The sequence below is a fragment of the Cetorhinus maximus genome, chromosome 18 (genome assembly GCF_964194155.1).
Source record: "Cetorhinus maximus chromosome 18, sCetMax3.hap1.1, whole genome shotgun sequence".
Lineage (NCBI taxonomy): Eukaryota > Metazoa > Chordata > Chondrichthyes > Lamniformes > Cetorhinidae > Cetorhinus > Cetorhinus maximus.
The window spans coordinates 93,171,478-93,195,964 of NC_135896.1; the positions used below are offsets into that span (position 1 = coordinate 93,171,478).

The 24,487-nt window shown below is 44.4% G+C and overlaps 1 protein-coding gene across 10 annotated transcripts in view; it reads left to right on the forward strand.

Annotated features, from left to right (window-relative positions):
• The window catches only part of LOC144693363 (alpha-(1,6)-fucosyltransferase), a 726,743-nt gene that overhangs the window by 466,873 nt on the left and 235,383 nt on the right, over positions 1 to 24,487 (forward strand). The window contains exon 1 of one of the 10 annotated variants that reach the window (XM_078563202.1): positions 7,469 to 7,561. The exons of the other annotated variants lie outside the window; for them this stretch is intronic. The gene's annotated coding sequence lies outside the window, so the exon portion shown is untranslated. Of the gene's footprint in view, positions 1 to 7,468; positions 7,562 to 24,487 lie in introns of those variants that run through there. 10 annotated transcript variants of the gene reach the window in all.

Below are 24,487 nucleotides of genomic sequence, written 5' to 3' on the forward strand. Positions count from 1 at the left end.
AGGTGTTGAGGGCGATTGAGGAGTGGGCCAGGGAGTGGCGGAGGGACAGCTCTCCTTGGGATGCTGACAGGGGAGGGGAAGATGTATTTGGTAAGCACATCACCACCTTGCTCTCATGCTCATATTTCTGCCCTTGGCCTGGTGCACAGTTCGAATGAAGCAAGCTGGAGGACCAGCACCTCATTTTCGGACTAGGCACTTTACACCCTCTGTACTCAACGTTGAGTTCAGCAATTACAGCCCATGAGCTTTATCCCCCCCCCATTTTGATGCTTTTATTTTGCCATGTGCTGGCCTGAGCCTTGTTTTTCATGTTTTTGCCTTTGGACAGAGCTGTTCATTATTCTACCACTCACACTCACTCTGGACAAATGCTTTGTTTCATTGCAACAGCCATTACCACTCCTTTTGTCTTTTGTTCCATGGCAACTTTGTCATTCAATCTGTCCTGACCTCTACCCTACCCCAGACTTTCTCTTTCATTGCCCCCCCCCCTCCCCCTTTCAATGGCATAAAACCCATCACATTTCTACCCTCTTTCAGCTCTGACGAAGAGTCATATTTGACTCGAGACATCAACTCCTGTTTCTCTCTCTACAGATGTTGTGAGACCTGCTGAGTATTTCCAGCACTTCCTGTTTTTATTTTCGATTTTCAGCATTCACAGTGTTTTGCTTTGATTTTAACGGGAAGGAACGTGTTGGCAGAAGCGTTCCATCAGGTAAGATAGAGTGGGAATAAACGAGGGCAGTTCCACTGAGCTTGAGCTAGAGGAGAGGTGTTCTGATTGGCCATTTCGGAGACTGCAGAAAGGATGAGGTGGGTCAGAGATCACAACCTCAGCCACCGACACTGTCATTTGTCACTTTGGTTCGGGCCATCTTGAAGCTACAGGAGAGATGAAGCTTAATTAAAGGGACCGGAGAGAGCTGAGGGTGGATTAGAGATGTGGTGGCGTGTGTCAGGACTTCAAAGAGAAAAGGGAAGGTGGACAGGATGGATTTTTGCAAAGACTGAACTGTCGTGAGTAGATTTTTTTTTTTAGGAAAGGATGGTGCAAATGTTGGATGAACCCCGAGGGGAGAATGCTTGAGATGGGAAAACCTTATCAATACAGCGAGCGCAGGCTCAGGAAAGGTACTTCAGTGGTCGCTGGTTTAGTGAGAGAGAAGGTCTAAAGAGCAGGAGTGGATGCGGATGAGATGGAGAGAAAGTGGATTGTGCAGAGGATTGGGGGCGACCCTGGGGGAAGACTTGTCTTGGTGATCCAGGAGAAGCAGAAGTGACAGCTGAGCCGACACTGACCTTGGTGACAACCTCGCCAGTTATTACAGAGATGCAATCAGGAGAAAACAAGGACGCCAAGCTAAAGAAGTAGCGATTCGGAAAGATGATTGAAATCTTGGCAAAAGAAGTTCTTAGAGGGGGGCAGAGAAGTGGGAGGGTTTATGGAGCTGAGGTAACTGAAGTCATGGCTGCCAATGATGGGGTGCAGGGCAAGGTGAGGTGGGCACAAGAGACTTGCGTCAAAGGAATGACAAGTTTGTTGTGACGTTTAGCTGAAGGAGTGAACTACAGTAGCTAATATTTTAATACAGCTATCACTGAAAACATAACAATAATCAAATGAATCAGTACTTTTAATGCTAATAACCATCAAGCTAACCCAAATTTATCTACACATTCCCTAATTGATGTATTATATTCTCATGGATTATTCATATCCCCAGTCTGTTATGTAGCCACAATCTCTTCACTACCTCTTTAGGTTTGGGCAGCTCATTAATATATTGTACAAAACCTTTTTAATTTCGTTACAGTTCACCAAATTATAAATCTTACAAAACCTTGGTATAACGCACAGTAAAAACAACCCTGAACAAATCATAAAAGCTAGGCACTTTGTTCCCAAGAACTAGATAAATTTACCTCACATAGGCTTCATTTAATCCAAGGAAAGGAAAGAAATCAAAGATAGGTATCATTTGTACTGAGGGTAAAATTCAGCTGCCCAGAAATAGAATGCTAATCCAGGTCTTAGCTTTACTTCCTTGCACTGGCTCGCCAAGGATGATTCAGGTCATCGGCCATCTGAGGCAAAGCTAAAGTAATGAAAGCTGAGCTTGAATTATAATTTTGTCTGATACCATCCAGCAAGCACGAGCCACTCAGCCATGTGGAAGCAGCAGGAATAATGGGCTCACTGGAAATGAGGAGAAACATCAGGAATCTGACCATTCCACAACCACTTGTCACAAAAGTGAAACAGTACATTTACTGCTCTGTTGGATTTTTTCGGGGAAAGTGAATTTGAGCTGCGAGGGAGGAACTGAGTGAGTGTCATGTGCACTAACCCATACTTCTCTCAGGGGAGGATGTGGTGTAGTGGTAATGTCACTGGACTTGAAGTCCAGAGGTCCAGGCTAATGCTCTGGGTTCAAATCCCACCAAATTCAATTAATAACCTGGAGTTGAAAAGCTAGTCTCAGTAATGGTGACCATGAAACGATTGTCATAAAAACCCATTTGGTTCACTAATACCCTTTAGGGAAGGAGACTTTTAACAGGCCTCCTGAAATGGTGTGGCAAGCCACTTGGTTTAAGGGCAGTTGGGGTTAGGCAACAAATGCTGGCATTGCCAGTGATGCCCACACCCTATGAAAGGAATAAAACATGATTATGAGGGGGCTCAGACCAAGATCCATAAAATAATGTGGTCGGAGACATTGATTTAATTCAAAGAATTAGGAATTGCGCCTCAGCAAAGAACCTGGATGGCTATTGCTCTGTCCTTTTTTTCAGAAAGCACCCATCTTCAACTGAGTGACCAGGGATTGTGCCCTGTATCAATGTGACGTCCAAAATGGGTCACAGACAGCAGGATGCTGTTACTGCTAATGGCAAAGGACAACCCTCTGCACACTTTCATGTGGAAAGGTGGAGAAATCTTGCTTGCTATTAAGATGCTCATGCTTCATTTCCAATGCTATGGTCTGTACGTGTATAGAATTAAATGAATATGAACCCTTATAAAGAAAGGCTAACCTTCGGTGATCGGTGCGCCTTTGTGGACAGGTACAGCTTTGCCTTATGATTTAAACCTTCTGCAGGGACATTCGGAACAGGAATAGAACATTCAGCCCCTGGGACCCTCTCTACCATTCAGTGAGATCATGGCTGGTCCACATCAGGCTTTCTTCGTGCCTACAAAAAAAAACGCTCTCGTGGACTTAAAAACAAAAGGTCAAGCATTAAAGCATTTGAAATGGTCCTTTCAGAAATGATCTTTAAACCTTAAAATGCTTCGGAGAGCACCAGGTTTGAAGTGAATGGTTGAGGTTGAAATTCAGGCCGTGTTGATCGCATTCAAACGTTGTACAGCTGGAGATTCTTGGCAGCTTTTGGGTAGAAGCCAGTGGCACCACCAGGCCAGATACTTCCTGTCATAGACAAATGCCATTAACTGTGAAAGTGCAGTCATGAACGAGCGGAGGGAAATCTTTCTTCACATATTTGCATGGGGACTTACAATTTTAGTGCTTTCAGAATGAGAAAGACCCAGCAATACAACTGCACTTTGCAATGCAACGAATAAAGTGCTTCCCCTTGTTACAATCTACCAGTAACTTTTTGTTTAAAGTAGACAGTTTGAAATCCCAGTTACCCACCAGGGGAATAAAGCCACAAGATTCCTCAGTTTTAAACAAATAAAATAAATTTTGCCATACAAAGTCAAAAAAGTAAAACAATTTACAGTATCTGTCATGTACTCTAAAATTCAGAACTAACACAAGGTAAATATGAATTAACAGGCAAGCTGTCGTTGAACACACTACACTGCACATTAAATGGCAGATGCAACCAAGACAGATCCCATGGATTCCTCAGCAACACGTCCAGATATCAGTGACCACTGTGAGTCACAATACTTCATCAAAACTTTGTCTCCCTCACTCTTCACTTTTGAAGATCTAGTCTCTGAATTCCCTGAAAAGCCACTCCAACTCGGACTGCCTCAACGACTGCTCACTTCCTGATGGCTCAATTTTTCCACCTAAGAGTGCATTCCATGGGATTCACAAAACTGCATTCCCACCTTGAATTACCAACACAATGCCAGCTCTTTCGCAGACTGCTAACTTCACTAAGCTGGCACTGCCCTTGTGTTTCTCCGAACTCGAGTCTCTTGGCCGCACAGAGGCTTCCAGGACTTTTCTGAGCGCTAACTGCCTGGAGCCTGCTAAGAGGAGCACCTTTTCAATAGGGCCTCCTCCCCTCCTGCAGGACAGTCAGATAAAATGAAACCAGAGAGCTTTCTTAAACTCCACCTACCCCCATGACGAAGCAGCTTTTCAGCGTTCACTGAATGCTTTACCTCCCCAAAACAAAACTTCTTTCCGCGCCGCACTTGTTTGCGAGCAGTGTAGACACCACAGCTGGAATATTCCGGCCCCTTTGGCGTTGGGCGTCATGGCGGGTGGAGGGACGACAATATGGCGAGAAGGCCAAAAACCAGTTTTACGCTGTTGTGAAACCAGTTGCGATTGTCCGCTCCATCCGTCAATGGCGGGCTACATTTCCCACCGCCACACATCGGGAACATCATTTTAATACATTTGCATCTAATTATAAGGCCTGCTCACCAGAATCACCCCCCACAACAAATTTACAGCCCACGTCAGCATTACTGCAGAACGACGTGCTTCACAATCGCCTTTAAAAGGCATGTGCCTGAACTTCAAGGGCAACTCAGAGGTGAGTGCACACAACCTTGCTCAGCGCTCCTGAGTTATCACCCGTAGGACATCAAAGAAGATGGAGGGGGGAGGGGGCACAGGGAAGTCGCTTGTTCCTGGCTGGCTCAGCTTCAGCGGAGCTCTGAAGAAAAGACATACGGACTCGAGACGTTAACTCTGTTCCTCTCTCCACAGATGCTGCCAGACCTGCTGAGTTTTTCCAGCATTTTCTGTTTTTATCCAAGCCGCTATTGTTGCATTTATCCTATTTTCTACAGTTAAACTTCAGTCTTCCCAGAACTAAAAATTACCCCTAAAATATTAACATGAACCATGAACTAGATATTTGTCGCGTCCGGACAAAGGACAATGATAAAATCACATGACTACACGAAGGAAATGGTCTCCTTTGTTAAAGTATCATTAATGGCAATGATATTTTGACTTGACCACGTACAGATTACACAAGACCAGTAAATGTCTCTATTGGTTAGACCCAAATTGTAACACTGAGGTATCTTTATTCTAGACCATGAATATTTTAACAAAAAAATGTGATTCAAGTTTTGGGGGCCAAAAGAATGAGCGAGCTACTGACAACCACCAGTGGCTGTGGAGCATCTTGCTCACATACTCTTGGGGAAGTGGGCGTTTCTGGTGATTGTACTACGCAACATAACTGCTTTATGACCAAGCCCTTTACAATGAAGCAAAATGACAAAAGCAGTTTTGCTTTTTTCACTACAAAAAACACTCTCCTCTACTTCAGAGATTTAAAATAACTGAAAACCACTCACCTTTTTGCAAAAGTTTGGCTTTGTCATTTATCGGCCTAGATCTCCAGATTGTCGGAGATGGGATGGACCCCCCTCCCGAAGATGCGCTTTGGGAATTCTCGGAATTCCTGACCCACTGACTCTGTGGGAATTGCCCGGAAAGTTTCAGCTTCCAATGGGCAATTCCCCCTGATTCCTGGGACCTTCTGAAAATGTTCCAATTCTGAGTTAGAGTCGGAGACTCCGGACAGCTCCGGCTCACTTAGCTGAATGGTTACCCAGGAGCGGTTAGACAGAAAAGTCCTAATCTAATTCCTGGGTAACTTTACAACTGACCCTCCTGACTGCCCGCTTGACTTCCTGACTCCCCCCTCCTGACCCAACGATCTGACCTGACTAGCCCCTACCACCCGACTCCCCCTCCACCCCTGACTAGTTCTGTTGAAGGGTCGTTCGGACTTGAAACGTTAACTGTGCTCCTCTCCGCAGATGCTGCCAGACCTGCTGAGTTTTTCCAGGTATTTTTGCTTTTGATTTGGATTTCCAGCATCTGCAGTTTTTTGCTTTTATCTGACTAGCTCCTGAGCTGACAAATCCTCCTGATCCGACCAACTGCTGACCCATCCATCTGCCGGCCACCCCACCTAGATTCCACCCCTACCCAGGTAGCTCACCCACCTTACCCGTTTACACACCCACTTAATTCATTCCTCCATTCACTCGTTCACTAAGACACTGTTTAAATATCCCAAAGCTTTTCCATGTGCTGGTTTAACAGAATGCGCCAGCTAGTGCCATTAAAGGTGGTGGGGGGGGGGGGGCGGGGGGGGGTGTGGTTTATCTTTCCCCCGATGAGCCAATGCTTCAAGGGCACGCTCCGCGTTTTCTGAAGAAGCCGGGATCGGAAGTGCCGGCCAGAAATATGCAGTGTAGGAAACTGACGGGGTGTGATTGCCACTCCTTGGAAGCTACAGGGCAATTGAAAGATGATAATGCCAGTTGTCCTGCTGCCTCATTATGCTTGCGCCTCCTGTTTGCTATTTGAACTTGACCGCAAAACAGCAGCTTAATCTACGCCCAGGAACTCAATGTTACCTGCAGAGTACAATTCTCAGTTCAGAAGTAACTGAGGGCCTACTTCAATACAGACCTTATGGAGTGAGGTACCACCTCCTGGACATGTAGAGGTGTCAGCTGTGGCTCAGTTCATAGCACCCTCGCCTTTGAATCAGAGGGTTGTGGGTTCATGTCCCACTCCCGGAAACCAAGAACTGTGATTGTACTCGAAAGAGTTGCAATCTGTGACTGTTGATAACTCGAAAGAGTCTCCTCCACATGTGTGTAAGCCCAAGATATGCACACAGGCAGGCACAAAATTCATGCCGTCTATTTACCATTGATGAACTTCCATGGAAATTGGGGATAATTTTGTTCCACCCAATTCATTTTACTCCCAACAACTTGTTGGTTTCAGTGTGGCCAGTGCGTTACATGAATTTGGGGTGAAAGAAATAGCTTTGTAAATTTGCAATGTGTAGTATGCCAGCAATGGAGTATCTGCTTCATGTATCCATTTACTGAAAGGTCAGACAAAGCGTTTTGCGTTCTGTTCAACTTTAGGTCCGCGTTACACTTGTTATTTTACCGCTGACATTTGGAATGAAATCCAAGTGAGCCGCACAATTAATTCACAATGAAAAGGATTCAGCTCTCTTCGTGTTCTTTTTTTTTTGTTTTGAAAACAAATTTTGGCAACCCATGCCACTTGTTTTTTAAGAAGTGAGATGATAAAGCAGTAAAATAACGGCACGGTGTTCTTTAGACGGGCTGTCACTTCTGTGTTCCCAGCAGTTTGGAAGGCTGATCCGTGTCTGAGGATAAATACACGTGTCGTAAATATACAATTTCCTAAAGAGGTGGTAACCAGTGTAGTGAATAGACAACACAGGATGTAGCAGAAATGTTTGCTGGTGTGATCAACAACACACTTCCTTTAGGCAGCTGGCGGCTTCAGTGAGTAGAACTCAGGAAAGTAGCTGTAACAAAAAGGTAAAAACCCTTTTAATAATTCTCGGTAGAGATTTGCTTGAGAGCTATCCAGTTACAGTTAACAGTTTTAACTCTCTCTGCAAAATAAGACACCAGGATGATGAATTTTGCAATTCAGAAAGAGTTCAGCGTTTCTAAATTGGGTGCTATAGGTGTTGCTGGCAGTTTATGTACATTGATGGCCTGTGTGTGCCTTAACCTTCGCCTGTTGTCATTAATGCTACAGAGCATTTGTTCCAATGCCTCCAATAAAACAATGCGAGGGACGTCTCGAGAAACTGCAAGGGTACCGATTGTAAATCAAGAGAGTTTAAGCCATTAGATAAAATGATCCATTTTACTAATTGTTCGGCAGTGGATAGGAGTGTTTTTGCATCAGTTGTCTGCTGGGTTATATCATTAATACGGTTGCAGAATAATGTTCTGGGCAAGATATAATTTTGCAAAAAGGCATGCACAGCACCAGTTCCCCCCCCCCCTTCCCCATATACATATTATATGTAAAAGCCAGCTTAACAGCATGTTACCAAATTCAGTCCATTTTTAAAGTCGTTTCCTAAGTAGTAGTTGGTAAAAACGGTTTGCATTTGTTGGCTTTTTTCATTGCAGGCTGTGCTGTCGGCGTTCTTCGAATGCTTCCTGCTGAGTTCCACACTCAGCTGGAGCAGCCTTATACTGAAATTTCAGTGCTAATGGATTTATTACTTTGAGCAGAGTTTCGGAGACTAGAGACAGAGGTGGATCATGTCCACTGCCTCAAACACCAGTTACACAGAGGTCGTCGTTGTGGCTCTGTCTGTGGCTCCCAAACAGTTGGTGAGATTGCATCTAAGAACCACGTTTTTCTTCACCTTGGGTGTGTCTTTAAATATTTGCCGTCCTCGCTTCCCCTCCGAGGCTTTTGATGTTCAAGGATTGAGTAAGTCCAAGTCAGAGTGAGTGTGATGAGTTCTGATGTTAATATGGTGAGGATGCAGGGAGGAGTAAGATTATTTCAGGGTCATGAGTCTTTGGGAACTCTCTTCCTGAGAAGGTGGTGGAAGCAGAGCCTTTGAATATTTTTAAGGCAGAGGTGGGTAGATAGGTGGTAGCAAGGGGGTGATAGGCTATCGGGGGTAGGTGGGATGCAGATTTCAGGTTACTATCAGATCAGCCATGATCTTATCTTATCAAATGGCGGAGCAGGCTCGAGGGGCTGAATGGCCTACTCCTGTTCCTTGTTTGTATGTTTATATGTATTGTATGTATATGTGCCTCAGTTACAGCGATCCTGTCAAAGGACAATTTGTTGGACAGCATGTAGACCTCGTTTCCCTAAAGGTAGAAACAGCAAAAATAAAGGTTTCAAAAACTGAAAAAGAAGTGTCTATGCATCATAATTAGTCACCTGAAAATTTAGTCTATGAAGATGCTGTCCACTGAAATCTATTTTATATTTTATTTCATGACGGAAATCTCATCCCACCCGTGGATGAGGTTTGTTGAAAAATGCAAAGGCCGCCTGGCCAATTCACCCGTCCGCTAACCGTAAGGTTGGACAGACTACCTAAAATGGCAGATAATTGCGCTGTTAATGGGTTTAATTGCCCTCTTAATTTTCGGTGGGCACATTTCCGACTGTGCGTGCCCATCGTCTGAAATATCGCGCGAGTGGGGGATGACGTCAGGACGCTCGCTCAACGCCATCTCACGCCCGATGAGGTCAGGCGTGCACCTGCCCAATCGGCATCAAATCCTGCCACTGTAGTGCAGTCTCCCAGCATTTGGTGCGAGAGCTGTTTCTTCTCTTGTCCATGTATAAATGACCCGAGCAAAGTCTTGCTAAACATTTACAAACCTCTGTTCAGGCCTCAACTGGAATTGTGTCCCATTCTGAGCACCGCACTTTTTAGGAAGGATGTCAAGGTGTTAGAGAGGGCACTGAGGAGCTTCACCAGGACGATATCAGGAATGAGGGAGTTCAGTTATGTGGAAAGATTGGAGAAGCTGTGGTTGTTCTTCTTAAGGTTAAAGGGAGGCCTAGTTCAAAATTATGAGTGGTTCGATAGGACAATGTAGATCAGTGACTAGGGGGCTTAATATCTGGAATGTATTACCTGAAAGGGTGCAGGAATCAGATTCCCCTGGACCTTTCAAAAGGTAATTGGACAGGTGCTTGAAGAAAACTTCATTTCAGGATTACAGGGAAAGTGCAGGGGGTGTGGGACTAAATTGGACAGTTCCTTCAAAGAGCTAGTACAGGCAATATGGGCTGACTGGCCTCCTGTGTTGGATGGTATGATTCTACCAGTCCCCAAATGACTTAGCTGAATATTCCAATCATTGAACGCTTTAGTTGTGCCTCACTTTTGTAGCACTCTGGTGTATATAAATAACATGGGATGAGATGGGAGCATTAGATCCTGCATCAAGTGCTGACAGAATGTAAAATATTGCCGTGATAGTCTCCCAACCGGCAGCCCTTTTGCACTTTTTGTAAGATAATGAGCACAGGAAGTTTTTAATGACCACGTTCATCCTGATGCAGAGGACGGATATTTAGCACTTACAAAACAATTTATATCTGCAAATCTGAACCTAAAGCTTAGAAAATCTTATGTTTCATGGGCAATAAAATGTACCTTCAAATAGTAAATTTTGATATCTGAACCACTTAAAGTAAGTGATTATTAAAAGAAATATAATTAAATTTAACATTTTTCTTTTAGCTGAATTTAATTTTTTGGGCCACACAACCCTCTCTGCGCTCCTCCACTTTCAGCCTCTTGTGTATCTCTGATTTTCACTGCTCCACTGGTGTGCCTTCACCTGCCCAGGCCCAAAGCTCTCAGACTGCCTGGTTGAGCTAACTAACAGGGGGCTTGTTTGGTACCTGCATTGATGTTCAGTGTTTTCGAGAGAAGGGAGAGAAGTTGGGAAAAGGTGCGTGAAGTGGGGGGGATGGTTGAAGAACATTATTGATGTACCATGGTTAATCATAAAATCATAGCAACCCGTTACATCAAAAGAGACTTTCGGCCCATAGAGCTTGTGCTGGCTCTTTTTAAAGAGCAGCCGCCCTTAGTCCCGCTCTCCCAGCTTTGGTCTGTAACCCTACAAGTTTCTCATCCACAAGTACCCGTCCGAGGGGGAGGCAGTGGCGTAGTGGTAATGTCGCTGAGTTAGTAATCCAGAGGCCCTGGCTAATCCTCTGGGGGCACAGGTTCAAATCCCATGGTAGCTGGTGGAATTTAAATTCAAGCAATAAAATCTGGAATTGAAAGCTAGCCTCAGTGATGGTGACCATGAAACTGTTGCTGATTGTCGTTTTAAAAAAAACCCATCTGGTTCACTAATGCTCTTTAGGGAAGGAAACCTGCTGTCTTTACCTGGTCTGGCCGACATGTGAATCTAATGTGGTTGGTTCTTAACTGCTCTCCAAAATGGCCTAGCAAGCCATTCAGTTCAAGTGCGAGTAAGGATGGGCAACAAATGATGGCCTTGCCAGTGATGCCCACGTCCCATGAAAGAATAAATTAACTCTTTTTAAAAATTAATTATGGAATCAGCTTCCACCACCTTTTCAGGCCGAACCTTCTGGATTCTGGCATTTCCCCTCTTCTCCCCTCTTAGATCTTTTGCTTGTGATTTTAAATCTATGACCTCTAGTTACTCACTCATCAGTTCACTACCGACACTATCAAAACCCCTTTCTCACCTTGAAAACCTTGATTAGCCTTTACTGTCCCTAAGACAACCAATCCTAACTTTCCAATCCCTCCTCACAACCAGAATTCCTCATCCTTGTGTATTTCCTCTGTACCATTCCTAAGGCTTTATATTTCTTTGGAAGTTTGGTGCTAGAATTCTCTACAATACTCCAGTTGAGGCCGAACCAGGGACTTTATAAAATTCTAGCGCAATCTCTTTGCTTTTGTACTTACTGCCTCTATTTATAAACCCATAACCCAATATTGCAATGATTGGTGTTTGTTTACGCCCATGCATTGTTAGTCATTCTGCTCTTTACATTTCCTCATTAATTGAACGGCACAAGCCCTTCTGAGTCTTCAAAGACATACAAAAATGTAAAAGCTTTTAAACTTAATTGCCACTCATTTGGGCTTTTGAAAGTACTACAGAAGTTGCAATTCTCTTTTTAATGACCCCATTAAATAAAAAGAATGTTTGATTGGCATTTACTCGTCGAATTTAATTCCAGTGCATTTTGGAGCAGTTTAATTTTCTGTGCCTGACTGAGCATTGTTCACAAATATAATCAGTTAAGGCATGCTGTTTTCCATTAGATTTCTCTTCTCGTTCTCATGCCCGTTGGAGGATATGCTAGTCTCACGCCAATTAGCTTCTAGCATTGTGTATGACCGCCTCTCCAAAATCTGAATTTGCATCTACTCGGGACAATTTCACAAGAGAAGAGATTTTAAAAAAAAACACTCAGAAGTTTTGTTGATGGAACCTATTTTTCATCTCGACAGTTGGCCAGAAGACAAGAAAATACAATCAAATGCAAATGCAGGTCTGATTCAAGCATGGAATTCTAATTTGTGAAACCAGTTGCATCAGTCCGAGAGCTCCAATGCGCCAAAGTCTTGCACTTTCCTTCCCATTGTTTGTATTCCAATGCTCAATGTACAGGAGTTCAGTGAGGTGAAAGTCTATTTCAGTGGGGATGCAGAATGGCTGGTAGAAAATGGAATGAATGCTTGCCCATTATACATTCTGCCTGACGTTAAGGGTTAAGTGTCAAATGGCGGTCCATTTGTGGTTTTGCAAGCTACCAGAGATGAACTTCGCTTCCAATGTACCTAGCCAGTTCCTAGTCATTAGAATTCTATTGCTCAAAGCCACTTCCTCTTCACTCCAAATGTCTCCCAAGTTATTTCCCATTGCACATGATCCTAGTTCAATAAATTGCCAATCATGCTATTAGGAGAAAATCTCAAGAGATCCCAAATGTCCAAATGCAGCAAGACCTGGACAATATCCAGGCTTGGGCTGATGAATGGCAAGTAACATTCGCGTCTAACCATCGGCCCTTGACATTCAATGGCATCACCATCGCTGAATCCCCCACAATCAATATCCTGGGGGTTACCATTGACCAGAAACTAAACTGGACTAGCCGTATAAATACTGTGACTACAAGAGCAGGTCAGAGGCTACGAGTCCTGCGGCAAATAACTCACCTCCTGACTCCCAAAGCCTGTCCACCATCTATAAGGCACAAGTCAAGAGTGTGATGGAATACTCTCCACTGGCCTGGATGAGTACAGCTCCAACAACTCTTGAGAAGCTTGACACCATCCAGGACAAGGCAGCCCGCTTGATTGGCACCCCATCCACAAACATTCACTCCCATCACCACTGACGCACAGTGGTAGCAGTATGTACCATCTACAAGATGCACTGCAGCAACTCACCAAGTCTCCTTAGGCAGCACCTTCCAAGCCCACGATCACTGCCATCTAGAAGGACAAGGGCAGCAGATGCATGGGAACACCACCACCTGGAAGTTCCCCTCCAAGCCACTCACCATCCTGACTTGGAAATATATTGTTTAAAGGTAAAAAGCATGGTGTAAGAGTGTTTAGTCCAGTGATCTTCATTAGTTTTAAAGCAAGGGCCACTTTAACAAAAAAACCTGCATTGTGAGAGCCACATCAACTACTTTACTAAATTATCATTGCTTACTACTCCTTCATGATGTAATGTTACAGAGTGACACGTGTAACTAAAACTAATCACATATTATACTGAAGAATAAACACATGTACAATTAAGAAAATACATCATTAATAAAACAACCAGGAAAATATAAGGAATTAAAATGCATCTATGCAATGTAGACTTTTTAGAAGCTGAATAATGCAAAACTTACTCAAGTCGCAATATTCTAAATTGCTAAATTCCTACATTGGTAAATGAAATAACTTATATCTTTAAGCCTATTTTATTTTGAAAGGAAAATGTAACTTTCTACTTAGGTTACCCCCTGCCTGCCACCAATCCTGCTTCTTGATGCCCTGGTCATTGCAGATCCTCCTTCTTCCCAACCCTCAGCATTGGGGCCTCTCCCGCTCCCCGACCTTCGAGTTGTGGCCTCTTGCCCCTCTCTGACCTCCCGCACCCTGACTCACCCTCTTGCTGCTTCCCACTCCTAGACTTGCGCTCCCACTCAGGACCCTGCCGCTACTCGGGGAGCGGCGAGAGGCTGCTCCAAAGTGGCGCCAGGCCAGGCCAGTCACATGGGAAACGACGCTAAAACATATCTCTCAGTGCTCAACGGGATTACAGGAACAGGAGAGTCGGGGAGTGTCAGGGAGAATCGGGGAGCCGCGCTTAGGGAGGATGGGAGCCGCCACTAAGGCAGTCCTCGCGACGAAGATAAACAGAATTACCTGGAAAAACTCAGCAGGTCTGGCAGCATCGGCGGAGAAGAAAAGAGTTGACGTTTCGAGTCCTCATGACCCTTCAACAGAACTGAGTAATATTAGGAGAGGAGTGAGAAATAAGCTGGTTTAAGGTGGGGAGGGGGTGGGGGGAGAGAAGTGGGGGTGGGGGGGGGGCGCGGTGTGGTTGTAGGGACAAGCAAGCAGTGATAGGAGCAGATAATCAAAATATGTCACAGACAAAGGAACAAAGAGGTGTTGAAGGTGGTGATATTATCTAAACGAATGTGCTAATTAAGAATGGATGGCAGGGCACTCAAGGTACAGCTCTAGTGGGGATGGGGTGGAAAGACTGACAGGGCATAAAAGGTATAGATTTAAAAATAATGGAAATAGGTGGGAAAAGAAAAATCTATATAAATTATTGGAAAAAAACAAAAGGAAGGGGGAAGAAACGGAAAGGGGGTGGGAATGGAGGAGGGAGTTCAAGATCTAAAGTTGTTGAATTCAATATTCAGCCCGGAAGGCTGTAAAGTGCCTAGTCAGAAGATGAGGTGCTGTTCCTCCAGTTTGCGTGGGCTTCACTGGAACAATGCAGCAAGCCAAGGACAGACATGTGGGCAAGACAGCAGGATGGAGTGTTAAAATGGCAAGCGACAGGGAGGTTTGGGTCTTTCTTGCGGACAGACCGCAGGTGTTCTGCAAAGCGGTCGCCCAGTTTACGTTTGGTCTCTCCAATGTAGAGGAGACCGCATTGGGAGCAACGAATGCAGTAGACTAAGTTAGGGGAAATGCAAGTGAAATGCTGCTTCACTTGAAAGGAGTGTTTGGGCCCTTGGACAGTGAGGAGAGGGAAAGTGAAGGGGCAGGTGTTGCATCTTCTGCGTGGGCATGGGGAGGTGCCATAGGTGGGGGTTGAGGAGTAGGGGATGATGGAGGAGTGGACCAGGGTGTCCCGGAGGGCACGATCCCTACAGAATGCCGCCAGGTGGGGTGAAGGGAAGATGTGTTTGGTGGTGGCATCATGCTGGAGTTGGCAGAGGATGTTCGTTTGAATGCGGAGGCTGGTGGGGTGATAAGTGAGGACAAGGGGGACCCTATCATGTTTCTGGGAGGGAGGAGAAGGCGTGAGGGTGGATGCGCGGGAGATGGGCCGGACACGGTTGAGGGCCCTGTCAAGGACCGTGGGTGGAAAACCTCGGTTAAGGAAGGAGGAGGACATGTCAGAGGCTTCCTTAACCAAGGTTTTCCACCCACGGTCCTTGACAGGGCCCTCAACCGTGTCCGGCCCATCTCCTGCGCATCCGCCCTCACGCCTTCTCCTCCCTCCCAGAAACATGATAGGGTCCCCCTTGTCCTCACTTATCACCCCACCAGCCTCTGCATTCAAAGGATCATCCTCCGCCATTTCCGCCAACTCCAGCATGATGCCACCACCAAACACATCTTCCCTTCACCCCCCCGGCGGCATTCCGTAGGGATCGTTCCCTCCGGGACACCCTGGCCCACTCCTCCATCATCCCCTACTCCTCAACCCCCTCCCCATGCCCACGCAGAAGATGCAACACCTGCCCCTTCACTTCCCCTCTCCTCACTGTCCAAGGGCCCAAACACTCCTTTCAAGTGAAGCAACATTTCACTTGCATTTCCCCTAACTTAGTCTACTGCATTCGTTGCTCCTAATGTGGTCTCCTCTACATTGGAGAGACCAAACGTAAACTGGGCGACCGCTTTGCAGAACACCTGCGGTCTGTCCGCAAGAAAGACCCAAACCTCCCTGTCGCTTGCCATTTTAACACTGCACCCTGCTCTCTTGCCCACATGTCTGTCCTTGGCTTGCTGCATTGTTCCAGTGAAGCTCAACCCAAACTGGAGGAACAGCACCTCATCTTCCGACTAGGCACTTTACAGCCTTCCGGACTGAATATTGAATTCAACAACTTTAGATCTTGAACTCCCTCGTCCATTCCCCACCCCCTTTCCGTTTCTTCCCCCTTCCTTTTGTTTTTTCCAATAATTTATATAGATTTTTCTTTTCCCACCTATTTCCATTATTTTTAAATCTATACCTGTAATGCCCTGTCAGTCTTTCCACCCCATCCCCACTAGAGCTGTACCTTGAGTGTCCTGCCATCCATTCTTAATTAGCACATTCTCTTAGATAATATCACCACCTTCAACACCTCTTTGTTCCTTTATCTGTGACATCTTTTGATTATCTGCTCCTATCACTGCTTGCTTGTCCCTACAACCACCGCCCCCCCCAACTTCTCTCCCCCACCCCACCTTAAACCAGCTTATATTTCACCCCTCTCCTATTTTTACTCAGTTCTGTTGAAGGGTCATGAGGACTCGAAACATCAACTCTTTTCTTCTCCGCCGATGCTGCCAGACCTGCTGAGTTTTTCCATGTAATTCTGTTTTTGTTTTGGATTTCCAGCATCCGCAGTAGTTTTTTGTTTTTATCTCGAGACAAAGAACTCTGGTTTAGTCAAATCAACTACAAGCAACTGTCAGTCATTCAACCTGACTGACTAGTTTTCAAAGGCTCTAGTGGGATAACAATATGTTAGATTAGAAACATGCGGTGTAGAAACAGCGAGGAAGAGGGAATGAGTTCCCGTGTTGGTTATTTTCCTAGAGTGCAAAAACGGTTTCAATTCAAAAGTAGCTGATTGGCTGAGAGTCGCTTTGTGATGTTCTATAGACAAAGAAGTTGCTGCATTGATGCACTTCATTCTTCTCAAATTACAGTCTCAAAGTAGGTGAGAAAGGAAAAAGCAGTTTGGACCAGTATTCTTATTTCCCAGTTTTTACTGGTGTTCCATTTTAAGGTATACAAGACCAGTTTGGACCAGTATTCTTAATGCCCAGTTTTTACTGGTGTTCCATTTTAAGGTATACAAGACCAGTTTGGACCAGTATTCTTAATGCCCAGTTTTTACTGGTGTTCCATTTTAAGGTATACAAGACCAGTTTGGACCAGTATTCTTAATGCCCAGTTTTTACTGGTGTTCCATTTTAAGGTATACAAGACCAGTTTGGACCAGTATTCTTAATGCCCAGTTTTTACTGGTGTTCCATTTTAAGGTATACAAGACCAGTTTGGACCAGTATTCTTAATGCCCAGTTTTTACTGGTGTTCCATTTTAAGGTATACAAGACCAGTTTGGACCAGTATTCTTAATGCCCAGTTTTTACTGGTGTTCCATTTTAAGGTATACAAGACCAGTTTGGACCAGTATTCTTATTCCCCAGTTTTTACTGGTGTTCCATTTTAAGGTATACAAGACCAGTTCGGACCAGTGTTCTTATTTCCCAGTTTTTACTGGTGTTCCATTTTAAGGTATACAAGACCAGTTCGGACCAGTGATCTTATTTCCCAGTTTTTACTGATTTTTTTCTGCAGGCACATTGCAACAAATGGCAATAATTTCTTAACTACAGGTACATTACTTTCTCTGGCCATTAGGGAGCTGCGTGTAGTCTTTTACTGTCTTGACATTACCTTATAATCCATATTACAGCCACAGGAACACATCTTTAGAACACGTCCTTAAACAGCGCCTTCCAAACCCACTAATGCTACCATCTAGAAGGGCAAGGGCAGCAGACACATGGCAACACCACCACCTGGAAGTTCCCCTCCAAGTCACTCACCATCCTGACTTGGAAATATATCGCCATTCCTTCACTGTCGCTGGGTCAAAATCCTGGAACTCCCTCCCTAACAGCACTGTGGGTGCACCTACACCACATGGACTGCAGCGGCTCAAATAAGCAGCTCACCACCACCTTCTCAAGGGCAATTAAGGATGGGCAATAAATGCTGACCTAGCCAGCGACGCCCACATCCCATGAATGAATATCAAAAAAAACCTGGTAGAGAGAGAGTACTCATTTGGATCTGATCTTAGGGTCTAAACAAAGTGGAACACTTGGTCCCTGATCCAGACCCACACTAAACATAATGACATCCAATTCCACTGGGGGTTCACACCCCAAAGAAAGGGGTCTTCAGCTGTTCATTATGTGCAGTCTCAAATTAAGGTAGAGCAAATTTAGGAATGCTTCCCATGTAGGACAAGAAGTAGCTCCTGTCTCAGCTGATCGCCATTTCAAACTGAAATAGGGAGAAATGTGGTCACTCAGTGACTCCCTGAAAGGGGAAGTTTCAGGTGATTGTCAAGAGTCGCGATCTGAAGATAAAACTACTTTTTCTCCTTCAGGACAAAGCAGCCCGCTTAATTGGTATCTCATCCACAAACATTCACTCCCTCCACCACTGATGCACAGTAGCAGCAGTGTGTACCAAGATGCACTGCAGGAACTCACCATGGCTCCTTAGGCAGCACCTTCCAAACCCATGACCGCTACCATCTAGAAGGACAAGGGCAGCAGATGCATGGGAACACCACCACCTGGAAGTTCCCCTCCAAGCCACACATCATCTTGACTTGGAAATACATCGCTGTTCCTTCACTGTCGCTGGGTCAAAATCCTGGAACTCCCTCCCTAATAGCACTGTGGGTGCACCTACACCACATGGACTGCAGCGATTCAAGAAGGCAGCTCACCGCCACCTTCTCAAGGGCAATTATGGATGGGCAATAAATGCTGGCCCAGTAGTGATGCCCACATCCCATTAAAGAATAAAAAAATTATGCTGGCTGCTCGGTATTCCCAGCATTTTCTGCATTTACTAGATATTTTGCTGCACTTTTTTACTCTCTCTCAGGCTTTCCTCACTGTAATGCAGCATTACCATTTTTTTTTGCCAGGTACAAATTCTGGGTCCAGGTCAGGCAAACCTAAATTTGAACCTACTTATTTGCTCTTGTTTTTTTAAAAAAGAAAGCACCATGCAATTAATGTTGTGGTACATATTGTTTCAGAATTTATTATCTGTTCAATCTATTACTGATGGTGTTAATTAAATCTAATTAACTTTATTTTAAAATGCCTGATCTTTTATGTAAATTCCATCTTTAATTGAGGTCAAACATCCAGGAAACAAGGGAATTAAGTTATTCAGTCAGAACATGGACTGTTACTGAAATTTAACACTAAATGACCCAAACTGATGCAGCACTCAACAAGCGTAGTATAAGTGCCATTAGAGTAAAACTGAAAGATGTCACAAGACTTTTTTAAGTTACATTTTAATTGAAATCCCTGAGTCAGACTGGATTTCTTTACTTGTCCATTGTGATCCTGTGTGTGATGAGAGGGATTGTAAAAAGCTCTATAAATTTTTGCGCAAATCTTCCAGTCAGGGTCGGAACCCCTATTTCTGACCCTGATCGGACAGACAAATGCACACTTACCTTCCTCCAATTTCTCTGGGCAATCTTCCAATGGAGGATCCTTCCAAACTAATTCAGTGCAGCAAATCTCGTACGGAAACAGTCCAAGCTAAAGCCACACCCCCTTTTTAAGGCACTTGCTGCTGTATTATGGGAAGTAAAGAGTTAAATAGCCAAAAGCTTCTCTGAAAAGCTACGAAGACAACGTAAGTGTGTAGGGGGTAGAGGGAGTAGTTCAGGGGGTAGGGTCAGGAAGTTAAGTGGGTGAGGTCAAGGGATAGGTTGCGTAAGGGGGTAGGTTGGGTGACGGGGTAAGGTGGCAGCTGGGTAGGGTGGTGAGGCTATGTCAGGCCCGAGTCGGTGGGGGGAGCCGGGGTCGTAGTTGGGGGTTCAGGGTGGGGAGTCAGGGGAGAATTGGGTGGTGAGGTCAGATGGGTCAGTGGGGAATCGTGGGGGCAGGGTGGCAGAAGAGTGGTGACGTCAGGACGGGTTGGGGGCAATTGGAGGTTCAGTGGGGAATCGGGTAGTCAGGCAGGAAGTCGGCGGGGGTCAGATGGGGAGTCAGGTGGTCAGGGAAGTAGGGTTGTGAGGGCGAGTCAGGTGTTGTGGGGGAGTCAGAGGTCAGGGCAGAAGTCAAGGGGTCAGGGGGTAGTCAAGGAGGATGTCAGAGGGGTTAGTGTGTGAATATGGGGTCAGTTGTGTAGTTACCAAGGAGTTAGACTAGGTTCTTTTCAGTCTAACATTCCCTGGGTAACTATCCAGCGTAAGTAGGTCAGAACTGTCTAAAGCCTCCGACTCTAACTCAGAGGTGGAGACTTTTTTGGAGGGTTCCAGGAAGTGGGGGATTTGCCCACTGGATGTTCAAACATCCTGGGCAGTTCTCACGGAGTCAGTGCGTTGGGGTTTCCCAGGGGTGCCGTAATGCATCATGTGGAGGTGTTGTCCAGTCTCCGACTATTTGGAGTCCGGAAGATCTGAGCCATACTGTTGAATAATGTGTTTAATGCATAGTTTATTTTTTATTGCATTGTTGGTTCCCTTTGTCCATTTCCTGCCATGTATTTTGCCATTTTGCTTTCACTCAACTCTCTATAATGCTGTTTCCTGGTTCATAGAGACATGATCACCATTGTTGTACTAAAAATCTGCACTTTGGCTGAAGTTACACTCATAATAACCAGTTCCTTTTTGTTGCTGGGCTGCAAAGAACGATGGACCAGGTGCAACAATAAAGATAGCAGTGAGGCTAACAGCAATTGCCAGCATTGGGGCTGGGATAAATCAGACAGCAACTTCTGGTGTCCACACATGCACATTTGAACGTGGAAATCCTGAGGTTGCTGTCAGAGTTACCCTGTTCCTCAATAAGGTGCATTGCCACCCATAGACCTGACACTGAAATGGATGGAATGGCATGAATTTGGAATAGTTCCACTAGTTCCACAGTAAAGACAGGTAAATTTAGGAATGGTGCATTCAAGTATAATTGAGGTTTTGACGACCATGAACAGTGATAATGAGCACCAAGCAGCCTCTCTGGCCCTGAAAAATTAATTGTACAAGTGTGGAGTCTCCTCCCCACAGAATATTTTTACAAATTTAAAATGATTGTATTTTAATGTTTCTGACTCTTATATCTTTCTGCCATCTGTAATTTCCAATCTTTATTTGTGCTCATGAGTTAAATCGAATTTGTATTTTCTGTTTTATACTTTATGGTTTAGACTCTGCTTGTCCCAGTGATTCTCCAATCTGATTTGTAAGGAGACTTGCTTTTATTTGCCTTGCTCACAGATGCTTTAAATCCCTATAGAGGGTGAAACACTGGGTAGGACGGCTGATTTAGAGCAGGTCTGTTCTCTAAAGCTTGCAAAAACTTTGCTAGTGAGGTGACTGACAAATGGTGCTCCTTCACTCCTGACCACAAATTCCAGGGCTTTATTTCAATTCCCATCCCAATATCCACCAGGGGTGTTTTGGGATCTGGACACTTGAAGAGCAAATTAAAGCAGACGCCTTAAGTTTATTATATATTTTTTGGAATCCCTCGTTTCATTGGATGTTGGAGAGATCCAGATTATAACATTTGGTGGCCTCATGCAGGATGTACCTGTGTTTTACAGGTAGTTGGGGAAAATCATACCTTTGCTTTTCTAATTCAAGGCATCAGTTGGACTGAGTGCTTACTCTTTGTGCCTAGTCTGCTTCAGTTCTCTGCCCGAGAACCTCCACTATGGGTTGGCCAAGAAGAGAGGACCTGAATCCATCCAGCCCCACCGGGAATCACACCAATCTGATCCACACTGGCCATCCAGCCAACCGGCCCCCCAATGGGGTCTGAGTTGCTGTGGCAGCATGCACTTTTACATGTATGTTGTAATCTGGAGCCATGAATAGTGATGGTGGAGGCTTCAATTTTCTTTCCATCTTACTCCTCTTACCGCCTGCCATTGGCATGTGCTGGAAGGATTTACAAGTTGATACTCAATCTGTCTGGCCTAGTTATGAACGCGCCTTCCTTGGCCATCAAGTCCTGGAGTGGGACTTGAACCTGGAGCAGGACTTGAACCTGGAGCTATTGCCTCAGAGGCAGAGGTGCTACCCGCTGCACCACAAGACCCCTGCGTCTAGCTTACCCAGAGAAAAAGTCAGCAAACAGCCTTGTGCGGTGAATTCGTCTTGGTGCACCAAAGAGATAACAGATTGTATCACACAAGACTTCATATTGTAGATGATGTGATTGTTCCCATTATTAATGCATCAGTCCCATTCAGCTGAAATGTCCTTGAGACAACATTTGTAGAGATTGTGAGCATATGTATTATACCATGTTTCAATGGACTTATGTCTATAAAATGATTTCTTCCTGCCGTATATGTCTGTATCATGGTCAGGTGCACGTACTGCAACTCTTTATAATGCGGAGAGAATTAGAATGATTTGCAGCAGTTTAGAATCAGGCACTGAGCGAGTCGTAGGGTTAGAATAATACAGTCCCCACCACGTATAGCAGGTATGTTTGCGTAAATGTGATTTGCCTGATCTAGCATTCACTGCAGAGCCTGGAAAACCTCTCCTTGTAATTAAAGTTTATTTTAAAATAGTTAACAAACAGCATAGGCCTCATTCTCGCTCCAGGTAAGAGTGTTAGCACACAGAGGATTCCTGAGAAGAGAAGGCTGAATTTTCAGGTCTTCATCAAAGACAAAATGTCACTTTGTTGACACTTGGTTTTAACAATCCAAAATGGCTTTATCAACAGTGGGGTTGCGAATATCTAGTTTGTAATTCATATGTTTTAGAATACAACATTTGGTTTTTGAAACTAAAGTTTTAACTGGAGAAAATGGGGGCATATGATTGAGCAGCTGACAAGCAACCCTAAAGTAAATGCAATTCATAAAAGCTTGGATTTTATTACATTTCAAAGATTGGGGCCATGTTGACTTAAGAGGTCAGAGCTAGCAATTCTGGGAAAGAGGGTCGTAAAACTGTATTAGAGATAGAAATTATTCAGATGGTTTCCTAGAGCCAAGGAAAGCTGTATTTCTACCTGGGAACAGGCCCTGTGTGTCATGTTGTCATGGAGATAGTGATTCAGGGTAGAGGCTTGGTTAGCAGGTTCTTTTGTTTAATTTATGTGTTTGTTTGCTGGCAGAAGGAGGCAGTTCAGGTAACAGACAGAGGCAGTAGTAGCTTTGCTTTGTTGAAGACTGTATCTCACCAGGTTGAGAGGGCCAACAGGAGATGATAGTTAGTTAGGCCTGAGTTTCTAGCAGAGAAAGACTAATTTAAATGTTCACTGCATGGAATGTGGGTGAGGGCACTATCTCAGTTTGGATTTCATGAGGGGCAAAACAGCTGAAAGATTTACTCTAGCTTGCTGCTAGTGGAAGAAGTGTACAGTGGTCCTCACAGAGCATTGTGGCAGAATTCAGTCATCAGAGTTAGCTTGGGAAGCTATGGGAAAAGCAGTTGGTTATCTGCTGGCAAACCAAACAAGGAGCTGAGGTATCCACAGTGGTGAGGTTGGTAGAGGAGAAGGTAGAGGGTCACGAAGCAAAAAATGAATGGAAGGAGCCCCATAGAACCTTAGTTCGAAGGAATATCTGGAGCACTAAGGAGAATTAAAGTAACTTCTGGAAGGCTATGGTTTGGTTTGGTACCAGGAAAAATGAACGAACCTTAATGATTTTTTCTTTAAACATTAACAATCCCTAAAAGGATCATAACAACAGACTTGTGCAGGTTTGTTGTTTTAATAGTTGTTTGTATTTTAAAAAGGAACATTTTGTCCACTGTGCTTCATTATATAGTCTTTTTCCCTTGAGGATTTAGGAAAGTTTCAGGAACTGGGGTTTGCACTAGCTAGACTGTTTGACCTAACTTCACTCTAATCGTATTCAGACTGGAAGCTAACGTTTTGACGGAGCTATCAAGTCCTTAATGCGGTCAGGCATCTTTGGACAATTGTCCATGAAAAGGGCAATCGCAACTAATAAAAATGACAAGAAAGACACTGCTACCCATGTTGAAAGTGCTCAGGCAACTGCAAGTTATATAGCCAAGTAACGAGAGTTAAGCAGACTGACATTTCTTCAGATCCCTTTAAATGAAACGGCCAAAGGAGCAGCTAATGAAACGTAACATTGATAAATTTGTATGGACATTGGGCATGAAGCAAAAGTCATCCACAACATAAAAAGGCATCAATTAGGCAGATGAAAGAACTTGGTGACATTTGCTAACTGAAACTACTCTCAATAAAACAATTAGGTATCTGGACAATAATGCTAAAACAACTTTGTAAGGATCATTGGTTGTAAAATGACAGTTTTGTATGGTTTCTCTGTTTATAGCTCCCCCATTAATAATGCGTGATACCCTTGGCCTTGATACATCAGAAAGTAATGTTATGAAGGACAACTGAATTAATTGCCTAAATAGCTCGATAAATAAAAGTGCAATCAATGTTAACTACAGTATATTCTTCAGTGGATGCAAGGTTAATGATGAGATCAGTGGAGTCTGATTAAGATAAGGTGTCATGCATGAAGGCCTTTGGATAGCAGCAGTGAGAGACAAGGCAAAGACTGCCTGCATCGATCACGGATGCATTTGCTGCTCTGCTGCTCGTTTTTCCCGTCTAGCTGATTGGAGGTCTTGTTTCAGGTTACTTAACTGTGCTGTGGATCATCAATGCAAAAGATGCAAATTACACCAAGAATGTG